This window comes from Miscanthus floridulus, chromosome 7, assembly GCF_019320115.1.
Source record: "Miscanthus floridulus cultivar M001 chromosome 7, ASM1932011v1, whole genome shotgun sequence".
Taxonomy (NCBI): Eukaryota; Viridiplantae; Streptophyta; class Magnoliopsida; order Poales; family Poaceae; genus Miscanthus; species Miscanthus floridulus.
The window spans coordinates 80888598-80902079 of record NC_089586.1 but is presented as its reverse complement, the minus strand read 5'-3'; the positions used below and the strand labels follow the sequence as shown (position 1 = coordinate 80902079).

The 13482-nt window shown below is 45.0% G+C and overlaps 1 pseudogene; it reads left to right on the top strand.

The window, feature by feature from the left end:
* Positions 1 to 4144: 4144 nt before the first annotated feature.
* LOC136463568 (E3 ubiquitin-protein ligase EL5-like) lies at positions 4145 to 11260 on the top strand (annotated as a pseudogene).
* Positions 11261 to 13482: the final 2222 nt, after the last annotated feature.

Below are 13482 nucleotides of genomic sequence, written 5' to 3'. Positions count from 1 at the left end.
GCGATGTCGTAGCACCCGATAGAAACAATGGCAGAATGTCTGATTTGAAGACCTTGCCGACGTGATATTGAGGTGGAACCAGATCTATTTGAAAGTTTATCAAATAAGCTTTCCATCAAGTGCTTATGGATCTCAAACTCACTCTGGATGAAAGAGTTATAGCCTTTCCAATAGAGTATTGTCGGGCTGCTAATAACCTGAAAGTTCAACTTTGATGGACTTGCACATTGAAACACATTTGTACCTACAATCAAATAATAACATGTAACCAAGTGAATTGTTCCAAAAAATACTATGCAAGTGTAGGAATGAGCTCACTTTATAATCATATCCAAAAGTGTCATGTCCTCCTCCCCCGGTATAAATCATTGCTAGATTCATGACATAATGCCGCACGTCTGCTAGAGCCACTCCTGCCTCAAGTAGCCTGGTGCCGTCGTCATGTCACCATTGAGCTGATGATACCATACCTGCTACCTTGCCACTATATGACATTGTTGTCATCCATGGTATTACCACATTTGTTTCTTCTTAGAACTAGCTTCTCGTGATGAAATAAAATAATATACTTATGAACGATGTCCGTTTACTCGTGAGTTACACACACGTGCATATCACATAACCAATGACCAAATGCATGTAAGATTTGAGCAAATATGAGTCAAATTTGAACCGTGACCATTAGAATCTTTTTTTTTGAAAATTTAAACCTTCATGGCATCGTAAACATGTTACAGAGATGGGAATCATGTCACCCAAATCAATGTTTTCTAGCGCGTGCTTGATATTACAAGTTGCATAATGAGCGAGTGCAAGAGAAAAGACATGAATTCGGGATGCTTGCTCATCTTGCCTTTTTACCAAGAATATTAACTGCCTCCCCTACCTTACTAGTATCTCTACGGATCTTGATTGACTATTGTACTGCACTTCAACAATGATATAGGACATAGAGCGACCAATGTCCAGGATGAGTGTGTGGTGATCCAGCAAGCACATCGAAGGCCACCACATGGTTGTTAGTAGGTGGTGACAACCCTTTCTGACCTTTGTAGTCCACCACATTCGGGTAAGTTATTAAAACGTAGGGCTCATTGCATAAACCATCTAGCACCATTCTCATCCTTTTCCGTTGCAGTGTTAGGTCTATGCCCCCATAGTGTTCTTGCGTGTGATCTCTAGCTAGTTATCTATATCTATCCATATCTTTGCTAACTTTCTGATCTTATTAAAACCTTAGTAGTAGAGTGGAATTATAGGGACCTAGTACTTCCTCATTGTCCTTCCAAGTTAGCTATGCCTTCTATCCTTTATTGTTTTCGAAACTTCTGTGTGTCACACTACTCTTTTATTATCTGTAGTTACCCTGCTAGAGTTTGGTATATTAATTATAATACAATCAAGGACAACTTATTTATCAAACACTCTTAGCCATCGCTTTCCTAGAGATATAAATATGACACCTTGGAATACTTCTTGGTGAAATAGTACAACGATGTTTCATTGTGCTTGCAGAATTAACTACTTCAACATATAAGAAATACCAACGCTGACTAGTTGGCACCACATTTGGAGTGGCCACGCACTACTGGAGACGTCCTCTTTGCCGAGGGCTTCTGGGTTTGCCGAGGGCTAGATCTCGGGTACTCGGCAAAAGGGGTCTTTGCCGAGGGCCAGCCCCAGGAGCCCTCGACAAATCTAGGCCCTCGGAAAAGAAGCCTTTGCCGAGGGCCTGACCCTCGGCAAACAAACGGCCCTCGGCAAAATAAATCTTTACCGAGGGCCTAGCCCTCGGCAAATTGGCCCTCGGCAAATATGGCCGGATGGGTCACGGCGGCCACTGGCGTCAGTCTTTGCCGAGTGCCTGCCGTCGGGCACTCGGCAAAGATTTTTTATTTTTTTTAAATATTCTTTGTCGAGGGCCATTGGCCAGGCCCTCAGCAAAGACCCCCTTTGCCGAGGGCCAGGCTAGGCCCTCGGCAGAGATTTTTTTTCTGTGGGCGGGGAATTTGGGCCGCTGGCCGATTTAGGGTTGGGCCCTTTGCCGAGGGCCCAGATACAGGGCCCTCGGCAAAGATTTTTATTTCTTTGTCTGTGCTAGGTGATGTGGTTAGACTTTATTGTAATATTTGTGGTTTATGGTTCTGACTTGTGCTTTCGTAATAAACATGTGAATGATGATGAACATGTGACTTGTGGTTGTAATATATTGTGATTTGTGGTTCACAATTATGGTTGTGATATATTGTGAGAAAATGGGTTCTGTGTGATATATATATGTGATGGTTGATATATATATATGAAATGCTTGTGTCGATGGAATGCAAAAAACAAAAAAAAATTTAAATTTCTGCCTCTTTGCTAAGGGCAATGACCAAGGCCCTCGGCAAAGAAGGGTCCTTTGCCGAGGGCCGTCCCATTGCCCTCGGCAAAGATTTTTTTTAAAAAAATAAAATTTCTGCAACATTTCTTTGCCGAGGGCCATGGTTGGAGGCCCTCGGCAAAGACTTTTAAAAAAAATTTCTTTGCCGAGGGCCTGCGTGGAAGCTCTCGGCAAAGATTTTTCAAAAAAAAAAGAATAATTCTTTGCCGAGGGCCGTCCCATTGCCCTCGGCAAAGATTTTTTGGAAAAATTCTGCACATTTCTTTGCCGAGGGCCATGGTTGGAGGCCCTCGGCAAAGATTTTTCAAAAAAAAAAGAATAATTCTTTGCCGAGGGCCCCCGGAGACGGCCCTCGGCAAAGACTCCGTTCCAGGCGCCGGCGCCGTGACGGCTGCTTTTCTTTGCCGAGTGCCGCTCCAACCCTCGGCAAAGGCTTTGCCGAGTGCCCGCTAAAGGGCCATCGGCAAAGATCCTCTTCACCGACTCAAAATTCCCCGAGAGCTCTTTGCCGAGGGCCGCCCTCGGCAAAGCCTTTGCCGAGGGCCTCAGGCCCTCGACAAAGAGGCCGTCTCCAGTAGTGACGATAGGAGCTAGGCGATGAGCATTCGCCATGAATCCTCCCTTCGAAGGTAGAGCATGCATGGCAGGCTTCAGGGATAGGGGCTACCGCCTTCCCTTTTCCCTTGACGACATCCCAAAATGATGGTGAGAGGTACTCCCTCAGACCTCTCGGATGAAGTGAAGGAAGCAGATGGAGAGTTGTTCAAGTGCAACCATGCCAGCTCCTTGTCCATCTAGCGGATCTGGAGAAGAAGGGACTGGAGTTGAGAGGTGATGGAGGCGAAGGCAAAGAATCATGGAGGTGACTTCTCCCACGCCTTACAGGACGACGCCCCATCCCTACCAAGGATATCAGATCTCGGCAGGGCGCTCGCGCCAGGGAAGCAACCGACGACAGTGAGCAGGTGACGCACGATGACACGAGGAAGGGAGTTCCCTTGCACGATTCTAGATGCACAATGGCCAAGAGGCACTACCCTAGCTAGTTCCTTTGATTAGAGGGCGGAATAGCAAGCAGGCTAGCAGCCGGCCGAGTTGGAAACTTTGAAAGTCAAGCTCAGACGAGACACAAACCAAGTGGAGTGCAACTACATTTGGTTAGCCGCATCTCATGACCCTGGTGTAGCATTGGTTTCTTTATTTTGTTATCAATTACACAGGAGCAACGATTCAGAAACCGGGAACGAAATTCGATTCCACCCGTACGTATTTAATTATTACAAGGACCGGAGAATGAAGCTCACTTCACATCATTAGGCGCTTGTTATATAAGTTGTTTATATAAACACGTCACGTGAAAAATTAAACTTGGTCATTGCAGCTCCAATACATCTTGTCAAAATGGAACTGGAAGTGACAGCCATCTAAACTCCGGCCACTTGACTGCTTGAGCATCACGAACACCACGTCACTCACGTGGCAAAGAAAGTGCCTCACGGTCAGGGTGCAGTACCTTTCCAAGGGAAAAACGAAAGAAAGTGCACCGAGGTGCTGACATCCAGGCCAAAGCCCGCGTGAAGGCACGGGCAACCGCTCGCGTCCGCGATCGCTGCCATTGACCGGCCGCCCTGCCGGTCTCGCCTTGGCCCCCAACCCTTGCCAGCAGCCGCAGCCGCCGGTCAGCCGGTGCAATTCCGTCGCGCCGGTCTGTCGCCGCGTCAACCATCCTTGTGTGGATAAACGAACCGGACTCGTATATATATGCTCGAGCTCCCCACTTTCGAGTGCTCACTCGCTGTCTCGCTACATACACACCACGGTACAAAGACGAGCTTGCCTACCGGGTTGCATCCAGGCATCGAGAAACAGCATGGGCCGCATGGCGCAAGGCTCTGACGAAGGCGCCGGCGCTGCGCACGCGTCGTGGCCAAGCGGCGCCGACGCTGACACACCCGTGGCGCCCACGGTGGGTGCAGCCGCCGCCATGACGCTCGGCAACATCCTCACCGTCGCAGGCATCCTCCTGCTCTGTCATCTTCGCCTTCGGCCTCGCCTCCCTCCAGTACTGCTTCGCACGGAGAGGGCTGCGGTGCCCTTGTCCGCGGACGGCCGCCAGTGTAATAATTAGGCAATTTCATTAATTTTCAGATTAATAGCAGAATACAAATCATGACAATCTCATAAACTAGCATGCAGATTTCTAACATACTAGTTAAATCAGACAGCATTAATAGCAATATAGCTAGCAACATAGCTAAGATCAGTAGACAAATGACAATAATAGATTAGTCACGTGGTGTGTACCTTTTGTTTACAGAAGAAAATTGTGTCGCTGGTGAAGATGATGCAGAGGGAGACGCTGCTGGTGGTACTAAGTCGTCAATAAGTGGTGAAGGAAGAGCTCGGAGCAGCTCACGACGAATACGCTGGGATGTAACGCCACCTGACTTGGATGGAAGATGACCCGTCGTGAAAGTCGGGAGCAGTCGCGCGACGAGCGCTTCCCAAAAACCTTATTCATCCTCTCCCGGTGCAAGATCACAACGACGAGGGTTCCGGAGACCTGCTCTCCCAAACATCGGTGCACGCAGACGCCAGGATGGAGAGACTACGGCGGCAGCGTAGCAGCGAGAAGAGAAAAATATAAATTTACTACCTTTGAATTTTCCAAACTAGAACTCTCAATAGTAGTTTTTAGTGTGTCTTTTCCCTGGAGGATTGGTACATATATATATAGGGATGAGAACCCATACCTCAACTTCCACTAGCAATATGGTACTAATTGATGTTGTACTTTCCACCTCTACTCATAGGCTTAAACATTAAAGCCCATTAGGGAACACAAGTATTGGGCCTTTGAGATTTATTAGAATTTCGTCGTATGGATTTAGGGGAACTATCCATATAAATTATAACAATCCCCCACCAGATCTCAACTGCCCAGTATAGATATTTTTTTCTTCCACTATTGTTTATATACTAGTGTTTCAGCAGAGACTGTTAAGTTGAACATTCAACTAGAGCTTTAAGTTACACACATCCACAACTTAAACAATGGGCTATGCCTTGAATTGCAAGTTTTGTGTGAACGAGTTTTACTCAAAGTCAAACTAGTACCTGGCTGCCAGTAGCCTTTCCCGTGGGTGGAGCATATACGTCGTACTCCCTGGTCTCTTCATGAGCTTACTAGAGATCACCTAAGTCTCATAGACTGCGCCGTTATACAATCGGACTCATATAGGTATGTATTTTCAAGAATGCTCTGCAGGACAATATCTTCGCTTGTTAAAGCCAATAGAACACATTAAGACATTCGCCAACCTACCATACAGTGCCTCATTGCTTTGAAAATTGAAAGTATTGCATCTTTACATAGAGAGGGTTATAGTTTACTCTCCTCAGTTTACCAATAGCTTGTTCTTTCCAGATCCTTAGTCGCGGGATCTCCGATAAAAAAGGTTGGGTTAGTGCTACTGTAAACTCACATGGGTCCCATACACATCTCCCTTGATGCAATTTTCATCACATTCCGTGATAGCCCTTTTGTAAAGGGATCTGCCAGGTTTTTGTCTGTTTGCACATAGGCCACAGCTATTACTCCAGAGTTTCTAAACTTCTTGACAGTCTTCAAATGTATTTTAATGTGTCCTATTGACTTCGCATTATCCTTAGCACTGTTTACTTTAGTAATCACAGTTTGATTATCACAATTCATAAGGATAGCCGGTATTAGTTTTTCAACCACTGGCAAGTCCAACAAGAGCTCACACAGCCATTCTGTCTCTGCAGAAGCTGTATCTAAAGCAATAAGTTCTGTTTCTATTGTTGATTTTGTCAAAATAGTCTGTTTGCAAGACCTCCATGACACTGCGCCACCTCCAAGAGTAAACACATACCCACCAGTGGCGTAGATTTGGTCAAGATCAGATATCCAGTTCGAATCAGTATATCCCTCAAGCACAGCTGGGTGCCCAGAATAGTGAATCCCAAAACTCATTGTACCTTTAAGATAACGCAAGACCCTTTCAAGTGCACGCCAATGATCATCATCCGGGTTGGACGTGTACCTACTCAACTTGCTCACAACAAAATAGATATCTGGTCTTGTTGCGCTAGCTAAATACATGAGTGAACCAATAATCTGAGAGTATCTCAAATGGTCTCTACCTATGTTTTTGTTCTTTCTCAAAGTCACGCTAGGATCATAAGGTGTTGGAGAAGGCTTGCTATCCATAAAGCCAAACTGACTCAAGACCTTCTCAACATAGTGAGATTGCAATAAAGTAATCCCACTCTCATTCTTAATCAGCTTAATATTTAGAATCACATTAGCTTCTCCTAGATCTTTCATGTCAAAGCTCTTAGACAGAAAAGACTTGACCTCATTAATTGCATCAATGTTCGTGCTAAAGATTAGAATATCATCGATATATAAGCATAATATAACAGAATTACCCCCACCATATCGATAGTACACACACCTATCAACCTCATTTACGGTAAAGCCCACACTCATTAAAGTTGTGTCAAACTTCTCATCCCATTGTTTAGGCGCTTGTTTCAAGCCATACAAAGATTTCAATAACTTACACACCTTATGCTCTTCACCTTTTACTACAAACCCATCAGGCTGATCCATATAGATTTCCTCATCCAACTCTCGATTAAGGAAAGTTGTCTTCACATACATTTGATGAACGAGAAGACCATATGAGGCAGCCAGGGAAAGTAGCACTCGAATATTGGTCATTCTAGCAACAAGTTAATAAGTATCAAAGAAATCCATGCCTTCCTTCTGGGTATAACCCTTAGCCACAAGCCGAGCCTTGTATTTGTCAATAGTACCATCAGGTCTAAGCTTCTTTTTGAACACCCACTTACAACCCACAGGTTTACAACAAAACGACAGCTCAGATAATTCCCAAGTTCCATTAGAGAGAATTGAGTCCATTTCACTATGAACAACATCGTTCCAATCATCTGCATCTAGAGATGCATACGCCTCTGCAATAGAGGTGGGAGTATCGTCCACAAGGTACACAATGAAATCAGCACCAAAAGATTTTGCAATCCTTTGTCTCTTGTTCCTCGCAGGAACTTCATTGTCATCCTTCTCAAGGACTTCTTCAAGTGGTTGCTCAAATGACTCAACAGGAGACTCAATAGGTGTAGTAAAATTAGGAGCTATCTTAGAAGAAAATCTAGCATTGCTATGCATATCTTTCATAGGAAGTATGTTCTAAAAAAATGTAGCATCACGAGATTCCATAATTGTATCAACATGCATATCATGAACTTTAGATTTTACTACTAAAAACCTATAGGCAATGCTCTGATGAGCATATCCTAGAAAGACACAATCTACAGTCTTTGGTCCAAGCTTGCGCTTCTTAGAAATTGGTTTGCTGACCTTCGCCAAGCATCCCCACGTGCGCAAGTATGAAAGTGATGGTTTCCTCCCAACCCAATTCTCATATGGGGTTGTCTATTTATTTATGTTTGGAATTCTATTCAGGACATGACTTGCAGTCAATAAAGCCTCCCCCCACCATGCCTTAGATAAACCTGCAGTGTCTAACATGGCATTCACCAAGTCAGTTAGCGTGCGGTTCTTCCTCTCAGCAACCCCATTTGATTCGAGCAAATAGGGAGGCGTCCTCTCATGAATAATGCCATGTTCCTCACAGAATTCATCAAATAATCTAGGAAAATATTCACCACCATGATCTGACCGTAGATGCTTAATCTTTCTCTCTAGTTGATTCTCAACTTCAGCCTTATAGAGTTTAAAGTAGTCTAGCATTTCATCTTTAGTTTTCAGCAAGTAAACATAGCAAAATCTAGTTGCATCATCAATTAAAGTCACAAAATATCTCTTTCCACCTTTTGTTAACACACTATTCATCTCACATAGATCAGAATGTATGAGTTCTAGAGGTGCCAAGTTTCTCTCCTTCGCTGCCTTGTGAGGCTTTCGAGATTGCTTTGATTGCACACAACTATGGCACTTAGAACCTTTGGCAATAGTGAAATTTGGAATTAAACTCATGCTAGACAAACATGACATCAACCCAAAATTGACATGGCATAAACGAGAATGCCAAACACTTGAAATATCACTAATTGTGCCACAAATGTGATTCATTGACTTATTACAAAAATATGCCAAAGATAGGCGGAACAAGCCTCCGCAATCATAGCCTTTACCAATAAATTGTCCATGCTTAGACATTACTACTTTATTGGACTCTAACACTACCTTAAACCCATCTCTCAAAAGAAGGGAGACACTAACTAGGTTCTTCCGTATAGTAGGGACATGCTGCACGTTCCTCAGCTGCAAGATCTTTCCCAAAGTAAACTTCAGATCCACCATGCCAACACCACGAACAGAAGCATGCGACCCATTCCCCATTAGGACGGAGACACCTTGGAGCCCCTGATAAGAAGAAAACATAGAGATGTCAGTACACACATGAATATTAGCACCTGTATCAACCCACCAACTTGGAGATTAAAACACTAATAGTACAGTAGGAAGATTACCATACCCGTCATCAGCACTGCTAGTAGTCACGAGATTGACATTCTTCATTTTCCCTTTGCGGTCCGCTCGCTCCGGACACTCTTTGGAAAAGTGGCCAAGCTCTCCACAAGTGAAGCAAGGCAACTCTGCTTTATCTTTCTTCTTCTTCTTGAAGGTAGTAGTAGACTTGGCATTGAAAGGCTTATTCTTTCCTTTGTTCCTGCCATGTGGCTTTCTCTGGGCACAATTGGCACTAGGATGACCCTCATTCCCCTTTTCAATGTTGTCCTTAGCCCGAGCCTTCTCAACATCAAGAGATGCTATCAGGTTTTCAACTGATATTTTTTGTCTCTTGTGTTTAAGGCTTGTGGCAAAGCCCCTCCATGAAGGAGGCAACTTAGCAATAATGCACCGGACACAAATTTATCAGATATGACACACTTAAGGAGTTCAAGTTCCTTAGCCAGACCCTGAACCTCATGAGCTTGCTTGACTATAGATCGATTAGCAACCATCTTGTAGTCATGAAAGCTCTCCATGATGTACAACTCACTACCAGCATCTGATGCACCATAAGTAGCATTCAGATGACCCCACAACGTCTTTGCATCTTTTATGTGCAGAGTTGAATCAAACAGATGATCAGAAAGTACATTCTGCACAGCTCCCACAAAGATCTAGTTGGCATCCTAGAATCTTCTTAGATCTTCTTCAAAGATATTTCCCTCGAGCATGCCAGCGCTCACCCAGAACACTTTTATGGCTGTCAACCAATTGGTGACCTTTACTTGCCATCTCTTAAAGTGCACACCAGAAAACTTTTCTGGCCTTAGCGCATCAGCGAAACTAGCCATAGATAATTCACAAAAAAGCTTACAATAAGGTATTTGGATTGTTGAATAATTAGGCAATTTTCTAATTAATTTCTAGATTAATAGCATAATATAAATCATGACAATCTCATAAACTAGCATGCAGATCTCTAACATACTGGTTAAATCAGGCAGCATTAATAGCAATATAGCTAGCAACATAGCTAAGATCATCGTGATCAACACAGTAGACAAACGACAATAATAGATTGGTCACGTGGTGTGTACCTTTTGTTTGCAGAAGAAAATGGTGTCGCTGGTGAAGATGATGCAGAGGGAGATGTTGCTGGTGGTGGTACTAAGTCATCGATGAGTGGTGAAGGAAGAGCTCAGAGCAGTTGATGATGAATACATCGGGACGTAGCGCCGCCTGACTTGGATGGAAGACGGCCTGTCGTGAAAGTCGGGAGTAGTCGCACGACGAGTGCTTCCCAAAAACCTTATTCATCCTCTCCTGGTGCAGGATCATAAGGACGGGGGTACTAGAGACCTTCTCTCCTGAATGTCGGTGCATGTAGATGCCGGGATGGAGAGACTACGGCGGCAGTGCAATAGCGAGAAGAGGAAAATACTAATTTACTACCTTTGGATTTTCCAAACTAGAACTCCCAATAGTAGTTTTTAGTGTGTCTTTTTCTAGAAGGATTGGTATATATATAGGGATGAGAACCCCCTACCTCCGCATTCACTATCAATATGCTACTAATTGATATTGTATCTCCTACCTCTACTCATGGGCTTAAACATTAAAGTCCACTAGGGAACACAAGTATTGGGCCTTTGAGATTTATTAGAAATTCTTCATATGGATTTAGGAAAACTATCCATGTAAATTCTAACAAGTAGCAGGGTGGGACATAGATCAGCAGGGGCATTGACCCAGAGCTGCTGCACTCGCTGCTTGTCATGGTGTATAAGGCGACGGCGACGCAATGTTCGGACAAGGGGCAGCCGGACGCGGTGGAGTGCGTCGTGTGCCTCGCCGAGCTCTAGGACAGTGAGGAGGCCCGGTTTCTGCCCCACTTTGGCCATGGCATCCACACTGAGTGCGTCAACATGTGGCTCACCTCCAACACCACATGTCTGCTATGCCGCCTCACTGTCTCCAAGCCTGATGTATCTCCTCCGGCACCTTCCTTGGCTCTTCCACCCGTACCCCCGAAGCCTGCGAACTACGCCACCGCCGCCAACCTACCCACCGACGTGCTTCTTAGGGTGTCTGACCATGGCACGGTCACTGCTAGCGCTGGCTCCACGACCGCCATGGTGATCGAGATCCTAGAGTTGGCCATGCCGACGCTGACGCTGACCCCACGCGAGGCTGCCAAGTCATCGGGCTTGGCGAGGCTCAGATCGATCAGGAGGCTCTAGAGTTTTGGAAGGTAAGGGGCCGGAGCAACTTCTTCCTACTCCTGCTCCTATGCCGGTGTCGATGCCGGTGCTAGCGAAGGAGTTGACTTGGAGCAGGGTATCAGCTAGCGTTACCGTTGTCACTTTCTCATCTAGGAGACACCATTGCCGTTGGAACGGGACATGCGGCTGACCGGCCAACCGGAGAGCACCACCAATTCATGTACTATTTTTAGTCCAGAATATGTACATTCTTTTTTCTTTTAGATTTTACACTTTTGAAGGCGGTCTACCAATTGTCATACACTTTTAGTTTAGAATATGTACGTTCTTTTTAGTTTACCAATACTTGGCCTAAAACCATTGTCATCACACTCCACTCCTTTTCTTCCCTCATTTCTAGCTTATATCCTGTTCAATTTATATTAAGGCCAAATTAAGGTAGTCTTTAGTTCTCTTGATGAGCTCCTTCACTTCTCGATAAAATTGCTATCCTAGTCTTTACAACTTGTTTAGTTCCTCGATTCTTTGTAAACCTAAAATTCTAATCATCTCATGTCTTTTCCTTAGGAATCCATATTTTGCTTCCCCCCCTCCCCCACCCCCACCTAGAACCGCATGTCTGCTAGAGCCACTACTGCCTCAAGTAGTCTGGTGCCATCATCATGTCAACATCCTTGTCACTGTGACCCCGACTGACACCATTGAGTTGTTCAAGTGCAACAATGGTAGCCCCTTGTACACCCACAAAGGTCTAGTGGATCTAGACAATAAGGTGAAAGCATTTAGGTCCCTAGTTGGGTTTTGGGGATTAATGACGACACAAGATTACTATGACTAACTTGTGTTTTACAGAGGCAATTTGAGTTAGGTCATGGTAATGGCAATTGATTAGGCAATCATGGTTGTCATGCCCTTGTCAATGGAAACCATTTTGGTTTTCAAAGGATGGACGATAAGGTTAAGGATGGACTAGTTCTAAGTGTCGTTTGGTGTTGAAGAGACACTTAGAGTAGTTTATGACTTTGTTTTTCCTTTGGCCGTACTATTAAGGGGGTATGGACTAGTAGCTTGACCTAGGTGAGTGTAGTGGGTTAGGTGTGGTGCACACTTGTCAAATCTAGCACTAGGTAACTCAGGAGTAGCCCTAAGATCAATTGGAGTAAACTTTATTCACATAGGATTTTGAGTTGGAAGTGAATGGAGGGTCAAATGACCGACCAGACGCTGGTTTGGCTGACCGGACGCTGGAGGGAGAGTCCGGTCAGTTCATTTGATCAACTGAAGTCATCTGGTTGCGACCGGACACTGGGTGCCTGCATTCAGTCAACTCTAGAGAGGTTCTAGAGAGGGCTTTCCTTGACCGGACACGTTCAGTCAGTGCTGGCCGGGCGTTGGCCAGGATCTGTTTACTGACCGGACACTGAACAGTGAAGTGACCGGACTCTAGGTTCCAGCATCCGATCAACATCAGTAAGGTTCTAGAGAGAGTTTTTTCTTGATCAGACGCGTCTAGTTAGTGCTGACTGGACGCAGGTCAGAGTTCGGTCAGAACTTAACGACTCTTTCTAACACAGTGGCGGGGATAACTGACCGAAGCATCCGGTCACCCTAACCGGAGCGTCCGGTCACCCCACAGAGTGCTGACTCAGCCCCCCAACGGTTAGTTTTGAATGAGGGGGTATAAATACTTACACCACTCGTCCAAGGGAGGTCTCTTGCCCATTTGTTCAGCAGAGAAACACCCTTGAGAGTGCAAAGGAGACCAAGAGCCTAGTGAGGTGATTGAGATTTGAGAATCCAAGATTAAGGTCCTCATTAGTGCAAGGAGAATAGCAAGTGTGCATCCACCCTTCTCATTAGGCTTATCGTGGTCAAGTGAGAGTTTGTGCTTGTTACTCTTGGTGATCGCCATCACCTAGATGGCTCGGTGGTGATTGGGAGCTTGGTGATCATCTGACAGAGCTTGTGGATGACCCAACTCAAGTTGTGAGCGGTTGTGGGTGATTCACCACAATGGAGTGTCGAAGAATCAGCTCGTAGAGAGCACTTGATCCTTATGCGGATCAAGGGGGAGCTACACCCTTGCGCGGGTGCTCCAATGAGGACTAGTGGGGAGTGGCGACTCTCCGATACATCGGCAAAACTTTGCCGCATTCGTTTCCCTCCCTTTACTTTAAGCATTTATATTCGAGCAATTTATTTCATGTCTTTACATTCCTAGAATTGCCATGCTAGAGTACGATTGGAACTTAGGGTGCAAAACTTTTGTGCGGTAGAACAATGGAATCACATTCTAGGCACAAGGGGTGAAGTGGCTAAGTGTAGGGCTTAATTATTACAAAGAATTT